General features: G+C 48.1%; 1 long non-coding RNA gene across 1 annotated transcript; it reads left to right on the forward strand.

Annotated features, from left to right (window-relative positions):
- The first annotated feature begins 2,746 nt into the window (after positions 1-2,746).
- LOC147581523 (uncharacterized) lies at positions 2,747-7,619 on the forward strand. The gene is made up of 2 exons (XR_015249994.1): positions 2,747-5,675; positions 5,937-7,619. It is a non-coding gene; the product is annotated as an uncharacterized LOC147581523 (long non-coding RNA).
- The last annotated feature ends 1,138 nt before the right edge of the window (positions 7,620-8,757 follow it).

An 8,757-nucleotide genomic window follows, 5' to 3' on the forward strand; every position in this document is an offset into this window, starting at 1 on the left:
CCAAGACTCAAATCCAGGTCTGTGGATTCCACAACCAGTACAGTTAACCATTTCCAGAACCAGGAATGAGGCCCAGGGTTACAAAATCGCTCGCTTTTCAAGACAGGGAAAATCTGGGTTTTAATGTAACATCTCCAGAGTTTTAAATGCTGATGAATTCGAGTTTCTTTAAAGACACTAAGCAGGCCAGACAAAACAAATGAGGAAACTTCATGTTCACACTGTTTTGCCCCTCACTAGTATATGAGGAGGCTGGACTAGATAAGGCCAGAGTTCTTACCTGTCCTGATAGTTCATGATTCTCTGACACCATTTGGAATTTATGAAATAGATTTTGGTGGGTACAGCCTTTGGGCCTGGATGACTGGACGTGAATCATCTGTACCTTGACGCTTAGTAGCCATATGCAGAGGCAAAAATTCCTTAACCTTTCTGAGCCCGGTTTTCCTGTCTGGAAATTGGAGATTGTACCTCCCACATGGATGTGAAAATTGAGATGTTTGTGCCTGGTGAGCACATAGTAGCTGATGAGCAAATGGCTAGTACTCAACACCACCGGTATCTGTCTCCATGGGATCACGGTCCTACGTGCAGAAGGCCCACGTGGCAATTTGAGGGCATACGAGCAGGGTCACCACCCTGACAAGTCTCCAAGGTTCTGCCATCTTAACTTCAGTTTTGGAATCTTCAAGAGTCTGTGTGTGTGTGTGTGTGTGTGTGTGTGTGTGTGTGTTTATGCCACCCCATAATGAGAGGGATAGGTTAATACCTTAGCAGGAATTAGTTGGTGTTTATTCACTCAACCTGCATTTAGTGAATTCCCAATGTGGTGAAAGAGATGTCATTTTTCAAATTCAAATCTGCGTAAGAAATACCTGGGGAGGTTGTTGATAATATAGGTACTGAGGGGCGCCTGGTTGGCTCAGTCAGTTAGGCATCCGACTCCGGATTTCAGGGCTCAGGTCGTGATCCCAAGGTTGTGGGATGGAGCCCTGCTTTGGATTCTCTCTCTCTCTCTCTCTGCCCTCCCCCCCCCTCAAAAATATATGAATTTTAAAAAACTTTCATAAAAAAATAGAAACATAGATTCTGAGATGCCACTCCCAGAGAGTGGGAACTTAGACTGAATAGAATCTGCATTCTTAACCGCTGTCGGATACTGATGCAGGTGGCTTCCAGCCCATATACTGAGGCACATTCCTGCCTGGAAGGACCTCCGAGCTGCCTCCCCACCCACGGTCTTTCCCCCAGGGTGGCTGCACCTGGCCAAGCTGCCACTCAGGCTGTGCCCCGGCATCAGGCAGCGGGGTGGGGGTGGGGGTGGGGGAAAGGCTGGAGGGAGTCTGTCTGAAGAGGAGCTGAAGTCAGATTCCTTCCAGTGGAACCAGCCAGTTCTTTGTTAATACATTTAAGTTGAAAAAAAAAAAAAAAAAAAAAAAAAGGACCGTTTTTCTGTCCTGAAATAAGCCATGGTTGGCAAGATCAGAATTTGGTGTGTTCTGATCTCCAGGCCTCTAGTTCCATCTGTATAAATAGCCCAGTGTGCAAAAGCTGCCGTGAACGACTGACTTCCTTTTTCACCAGAGACCTTGGGCAGGGCGGCGGTTTTGCCCATAATAAAGTCATCAGTATGTTTGTGGCTGTAACCGGGCCAGTCATTTCTCGGCTTCCCACCCACGCACCTTGGTGCGGCGGATCTGCAGGTATCCCTGGTCGCTCGCTGCGTGGACTGGCTCAGAGATGCAGAGGGTAGTGGAGATCAAGGCAAGGAGCAGGGGCCCGCGCGCCCCGGGCCCGGCACCTGCCTGCCTGGGGTCAGCGCCACGCGCCTGAGCTTCCGCCGCGACACAGGCTGCCCAGGTTTTTTTCCAAGGGCATGTGGAAGAGACTCTGGGAGGGTCCCGACGAACCACGTGGTGATCCCTGGAGGCCGAGCTGAGGCGCGTGGGCGGAAACGACCCCTGGTCTCTGCTTTCTGCTTGAAACGCTCGCTCTGCACATACCACAAGTTTTTTCAGAGGTTAGCCAAATTTGCATCTTTCTCCCCCAAGCTAGAGGAAGTGCTGGAGGAAGTCACGGATTAAAAGAATGGGGCGCAGGCTTAGGTTAGGGGCTCTTCTTGGCAGCTTTCCCTTTTAGCTAGAAACCCCTATTACCTTTACGCTGTTAACCCTCGACGGCACGGGTCAGTGGTGTACCCACTTGGAGTTCCTTATCTCAGAAAGCCCTTTCTCTCCCTTTAAACACGAGCTTTAAACTAATCAGCTGCCGTTGTCCAGTGATTCAGCTCCAGCTCCCTGGGGGGACACCAGCAAATCACAGGACAGCTGCTCTTAACACGGAGAATGTAGAGCTGCGCACAGGGTGTTGGGGGAAGGTCATGGCCGTGGCACTGGAAGGGAGGGCCAGAGGAGAGAGGAGGTCTGGATGGCCCTTTCGCTTTCGCCTTGGGAACGAGGATGAGCCTGTCTTTGATGCCTTGACTGGTTCTGCACTCTTTTCCTCCCGTCCTAAATTCAGCGACGTGATACGTATTTAAGGAGTCGGCCAAACCTCAAATTACACTGTCTGAGAACCGAGCCACTGCAAAGAAGGCAGTTCGGTTATTGGCATGAAACGACAGGACGCTGGCGCGTGGAGAAACCACTAGTAAAAGTGGAAGGAAACGGCTTCGGAAGATACGGTTACCTGTGTAAAGGAAGCTCAAGTTCCTACCATCCATTTCTGATCAAGCCTGAAAGTAAGTCTGCGCGTGTGGGCGGCTGTCAGGAGGGCTCTGCTGGCCCCCTGCTCTATCTAAATGTTCTGCCTCTGTTCAGCCTGGGCCGTGGGATGCTGAGAGCCACCTTTCACGTGGTTTCCATTAGGGACTCTCTTGTGCCAAGCACATCCTGAGTCTTGTCGGGCTTCCTCAAAGTTGGGGGCGTTTGTGGCCATGGTGTCTCACCAAGCAGTGCTGAGCTCTCTGCCATCTCCCCTCTCCTCTGGGGCTCCTCCCGCAAACTCTGGGTCTCATTCACTGCAGCCTGGGTCGGCCCCTAATGGCTCCAAATTTTTCTCCACTAACAGCGCGCATTTCGTGCCCCTTTCCAAAGGGCTTGGTGCCGAGGCCGACATCTCCGCCCTCAGCTTGCTTTCACAAACCAACCCACACGTTTGGCACAAAAAAAGACCTTCCCAGTAACATCTTCTCCCCTCGTTGGAGTGGCTGGGGGAGATGGAAGGCAAAAATGTGTCCTTGCTGTGATAGAGTGCATGGATTCCCAGGTTTTCTCTGCCCCCTGAGACAGTCTGAGCCTCACTCCTGTGACATTGTGGGAAACCCGGCCCCCTTCCCCATATCTTTGGGGCTCCCTCTGGGACAGCTGAGAGCTGCTACCAGCCCACTGGCTCGCTCTAGGAGCCCACTGCTCAGGGCTCCTCCCTGCTCAACTCTGGCCATTTCGCAGTCGCCAGTCTGTGCTGCAGGGGCTCCCTCCAAGTCTGCTTCTCAGGGAAGGAGGGATCCCGGGCCCTCCCTCCCATTCTCCAAGAAATGGTTAACCTAAGGCTCTTGTGTTTAACGAACTTTCCAGAGCTTGAAGATAGTCCAATGGAATTACAATGCAGAAAACAGAAGCAAAATCAATATGAGGTATTTATGGACTGAATGTTTGTGTGCCCCTCAAATCCATATGTTAAAGCCTTAACCCCCAGGGTGGCCAATTTGGAGTTTGAGCTTTGCAGGAAATAATTAAGGCTAAATGAGGCCATAAAGGCGGGACTCTGATCCCATAGGATGAATGTCGTCTTAAGAAGAGGGTCCAGAGAGCTCGCTGTCTCTGCACACGAGTGTGCTCACAGACAGGGAAAGACCATGTGGGTACACAGCGAGAAGGCGTGCCATCCAAAGCCCAAAGGGAAAGCTCTCACCAGGCACCAACCATGCCAGCACCTTTATCTCGGACTTCAGCCTGTGAAAAATAAGCTTCTGTTGTTTAAGCCACCCAGTCTATGGTATTTTGTTATGGCGGCCCCAGCTCTCTGGGTCCCCGCCTGCAGGCTATCCCACACTCCCTCCCTACGGGCCATCGCATGGTCACTCTTGCCTGCCCAGAGCAGCTCACGTGCTGGCTCAGAGACCCTCTGTCTCTTGCTCCTCCCTGTCTCTTGGCCCCAGGCAGAGAGAGGAAAATGCCATAATGCCATAAACGAGCTCTACAAAGACCTCCCTGTCCAAAATGAAGATGGGTTTTTATTTAACATCTCTGTCTGAAGCAGTTTCATCTGGATGACACTGCTGGCTTTTCCAAGAACCAGCCTTGTTGGGGAAAAGGGAGCATCTCTCTATCAGCCTTTTACCCTCGAGTGTAGAAGGCAATGCAGCTTCTTTTTCCTTTAATAATAAGAAAAATTTTAGACATTTACAAAATTGATAGAATAGTACAAGGAATGCTCACATACCCTTTACCTAGCCTGAATAATTGCCAGCATTGGCCTTGTTTGCTTTATCTACATACATGTAGCTCTGTGTGTGTGTGTGTGTGTGTGTGTGTGTATGTATGTGTGTGTGTCTGTGTGTGTCTGTGTATGTGTTTGGCTGGTTCATTTAAAAGTAAGTTTTACAGGAGCACCTGGATGGCTCAGTCGGTTGAGAGGCCGACTTCAGCTCAGGTCATGATCTCACTGTTTGTGAGTTTGAGCCCCATGTTGGGCTCTGTGCTGACAGCTCAGAGCCTGGAGCCTGCTTCAGATTCTGTGTCTCCCTCTCTCTGCTCCTCCCCGCTCAAGCTCTCTCTCTTTTTCTCAAAAATAAACATTAATTTTTTTTAAAGTAAGTTGTACAAATTGTGACACTTTATCCCTAAACATTACAGCTTGCACCCCCTAAGAATAAGGACATTTTACAAATCACTATACAGGGAAAGCAACAGTATTTCCATAATGCACACAACTTTTAAAATAGCCTTTTCATTGTTTCTGCTATTCCGTCCTCACACCTGAGGCCATAAAACAGCAAGAGGTGTCAGTACTTGGGAAGGCCAGTGCCCAATTTCCCCAACCACATTGGGAAATAAAGTTGCTAGGATCTTAGGTGTAGGATTAATTTATGATCAGAGCAGAGATGGGTAAAGTTACCCATCTGCAAGGGCTGCCAGATCTTCAACATATGACTGGGTGGCCAGATGAAAGGTATTAACATATCTAAAGAAAAACCCTTTCTGGTCAGAAAAGGCCAGGATCCGGAGCAAAGACGAGATCCAGAAGCAAACGTTTCAGTGGCCATCACGTGCCGTTAAGACTGCCTGCTCTCTTGGATTGAACCAGACATCTGGCTGTTTCAGCTTTCTGTCTGATAAAACAAAATGCTGCTTTTCAAAGGAAACCTGAAAATGTCTATGAATGTCAAGAGGCTGTGAGTGGGAGCTCGGTGTTTCTGATCCCTGCGTGGTGAGAGAGGCACAGAATGGATATTCCAACTCGCTGGAGATGCTCTCCCTGTGGCTCTAAAGTCAGAAGTAAAACTTGGTTTTCAGGGCAAGCTCTGTTCTGCTGTGCTCTCTGTCGGTCATACGATGTGAGAAAAGTGTATGTTTATGGGGTAGGTGGTAGTGCTGGGTATAGGTGAGGCACCAAATATAAATATTATAGATAGGGCTGTTAGGTGTTCTGAGTTACAGTTTTCTCCCTGGGAGGTTTTTTTTTTTGTTTTTTTGTTTTTTTTTTTTAATTTTTTTTTTCAACGTTTTTTATTTATTTTGGGACAGAGAGAGACAGAGCATGAACGGGGGAGGGGCAGAGAGAGAGGGAGACACAGAATCGGAAACAGGCTCCAGGCTCTGAGCCATCAGCCCAGAGCCCGACGCGGGGCTCGAACCCACGGACTGCGAGATTGTGACCTGGCTGAAGTCGGACGCTTAACCGACTGCGCCACCCAGGCGCCCCATCCCTGGGAGGTTTTGAAGGCAGCTTTTGTGGGGGCCCTGGATGGGAGTCCAGGGACAGCAGGGAGGGGAGAGGCTCTCTGTTCTGAAGATGTCATCTGGATTTAACTGCATGGGTGGTGATGGGTCATAGACGTGGTGGCCGATCAGTCTGGGATTTTTTCACTTTTGGTTGTGCCTCACAAGCAATCACTCCTACCCACCCCTTTTCAGAAGAAGGCCTGCAGGGCTCTTGGTTATTGCCCCCATCATCCCCTCGCCCAGACAGGAGAAGAGATCTAGCTGGCCAGAGGTGGTGGCAGTGAGCATGCATGACTGGAAGGGATGAGAGGAAGGCACTGCCAGGGTTTATGGACGCCTCGGGGAAGCTGGGTGCCCAAAGGGGCCCGTTCGTTGTTTTACCTTCCATTCAAACTCAAAATTCAAACCAATACTTAAATCATTAGGAACAAAATTGTGCAACATGTTTAGTTTGAGGAGTCTACTCATTTGGCCAATGGTCTATTGACCCCTCAAGGAAGTCTCAGAAGCCAGTGAATAAGAGCTGTGGAAGTGAAGCCCAGAAAGATTTTTCTAGGACATTTGCCAGCTACACAGCATTGTCAGAATATGGTTGTATTTCCAGGAAAAAAAAAAAAAAAAAAGCTGGTGGCAGGGAATACCATTAATTAGTTATTCCCGAGTGTCTTTGCATCTTCTGGAGGATTGTACTACACCCTACTTGGTCTGTTTGCTGTTTGGAAATGGGACATGTGCCTCAGTGTGTGGGATTCCTATTAAACATGAAATTTGACCCCGCAAGTACTATTGAATCCCGTAAGTATTGTCCATGTAGGAGTGGGCCTCAGCTAATGGACTTCAAATATCCCAGTCCCATTTGAAAGGCCCTCTCTGTAACAAGAAAGGTGAGCTGGCTCTCGTAGCATGATACCATTCAACGTGGGATTGTTCTGATTTCCCTTCATTCAGATTCCATGCCGGAAAAACAACTCTTTTTAGCTGCCTAGGGCTATTGTAACAAAGTACTACAAACTGGATGGTTTCAAACACTAGAAACTTATTTCTCTCACAGTTCTTGTGGCCGGAAGTCTGAAATCAAGATGTCTGCAGGGCCACACTCCCACCGAAATGTGTAAGAGAGAAGGCTTCCTTGGCTCTTCTAGTTTCTGGTGTTTTCTGGCAATCCTTGGTGTTCCTCGGCTTCTAGATGCATCTCTCCAATCTCTGCCCCTGTTGTCACATGGCTGTGATGTCTGTGTGTCTCTGTGTCTCTTCTTATAAGGACACTAGTCAGAACGGACAGTCACCCTATGACCTCAATATTAACTTAATCAGACCTGCAAAGACCCTAAATCCCAATCAGGTCATGTTTACAATGAATGGGGGTTGGGCCTCAACACATGTCTTTGGGCGGTGGAGGGACTCAGCTAAACCCTTAGCTTATGCTGTTGTGTCCATGGAGACTCCCTTCTGGGAAAGTATGTCTTCGTCATACGTCCTTTAAGTATTCCAATTCCTGTGTCAATGATTTCTTATTGTAAAATTTCTACATTTGACTTAGAGAATGGTTTCGCTTTCCATGTAGCTAGGCTATAGGAAAATAAGGCCCTGACTGACTATATGTGGACTGGGGTTTTCCATTTCCAGAGAGAATAATGTCTCAGTGTAAGCTAATAAACTGGCTTTCCACTTTGATTCATCTCATGATCTGTCTCTGCAAAGAGAGGAGCAGCTACCATCTCTGTGCCAACAAAACCAAATTTCTGAACTTCTAGAAGCTGAGGAATAAACTTTGTGCTAATTTACCAAGATAACGACCAATCATAAGGAGCACAAGGCAGCTGTGGCATCTGGGTATTCCCCGGGCCAACGACCCAGTATTACACTTGCCATGTGGTCCCGTGTGAGGCCTGTTATTTGTCTTGTTTTGGATTTCCAATATATGGGCCTTTGTTCTGTGTGAGGAATAAGTATTCCAAAGAGCGTTTGGTCCCCTTCCTTGGTAAAGCAAACAAAACTCCCAACCACAGACAAAAAGAGTTGATTAAAACCAAGAATGTTTCAGATCTTGTCTCAGATTCAAACTTACTAAGAAAACAGATAATTTTTAAAGAAAATTGGTAGGATTGTTGGTATAATGAAGTAACCCAATGCATCAGTCAAAAGAATCCTGATCATGGCAAAGTCTCAAATCTCTGAGGTTATGAAATCGAATTTCAGCAGATTCATTCTAGAGGACAGTGGGGTTTTCTTTTTCAATTTTAAGTGAATTAACTAGTGAGGAAATGCAGTGCAGATGTATAACGTTTATGACAGGCAGTGAATCTGGCACCTTCCATGGCAACAAAACAGAGACACCTGCACCCTGTTCAACTAAGGCAGAAGACACTGGCATAAACAGTGGTGGTGTGAAGATGAGGACCAGATGACTGATGGGGCTCTTTCAAGGGAATGGCTGAGGTAGGAACCGACCAGAAGTGGGGGAGGTTATTTAGTTGACCAGGGTCCAGATGGCAGGCAGGCTTGCCTAAAGGGTAGCACTGTAGGGCAGCGGGGAGGAAAGGCAGGGTTAAGCTGACCTGGAGCAAATCTCTCAGGACAGTGCTTCTCAGATGCCAGTGTGCCCAAGAGAATCACCGGGAGAGCTTTTTAAAAACACAGATTCTGATTCGGTACATCTGGAGTGAGGCCCATATATCTGCATTTCTATCAAGGTGAGGCAAATGCTGCTGGTCTGTGAACCCCATTTTGAGTAGCACAGTGCTAGAAAACACCTCAAAGCTGGGAGTCGCTACTGGAGTTAATTTTCTGTGGAAACAGCGAGTCCTCAGAG

This window comes from Puma concolor, chromosome B1 (genome assembly GCF_028749965.1).
Source record: "Puma concolor isolate L17-30 chromosome B1, mPumCon1.1.hap2, whole genome shotgun sequence".
Classification (NCBI taxonomy): Eukaryota; Metazoa; Chordata; class Mammalia; order Carnivora; family Felidae; genus Puma; species Puma concolor.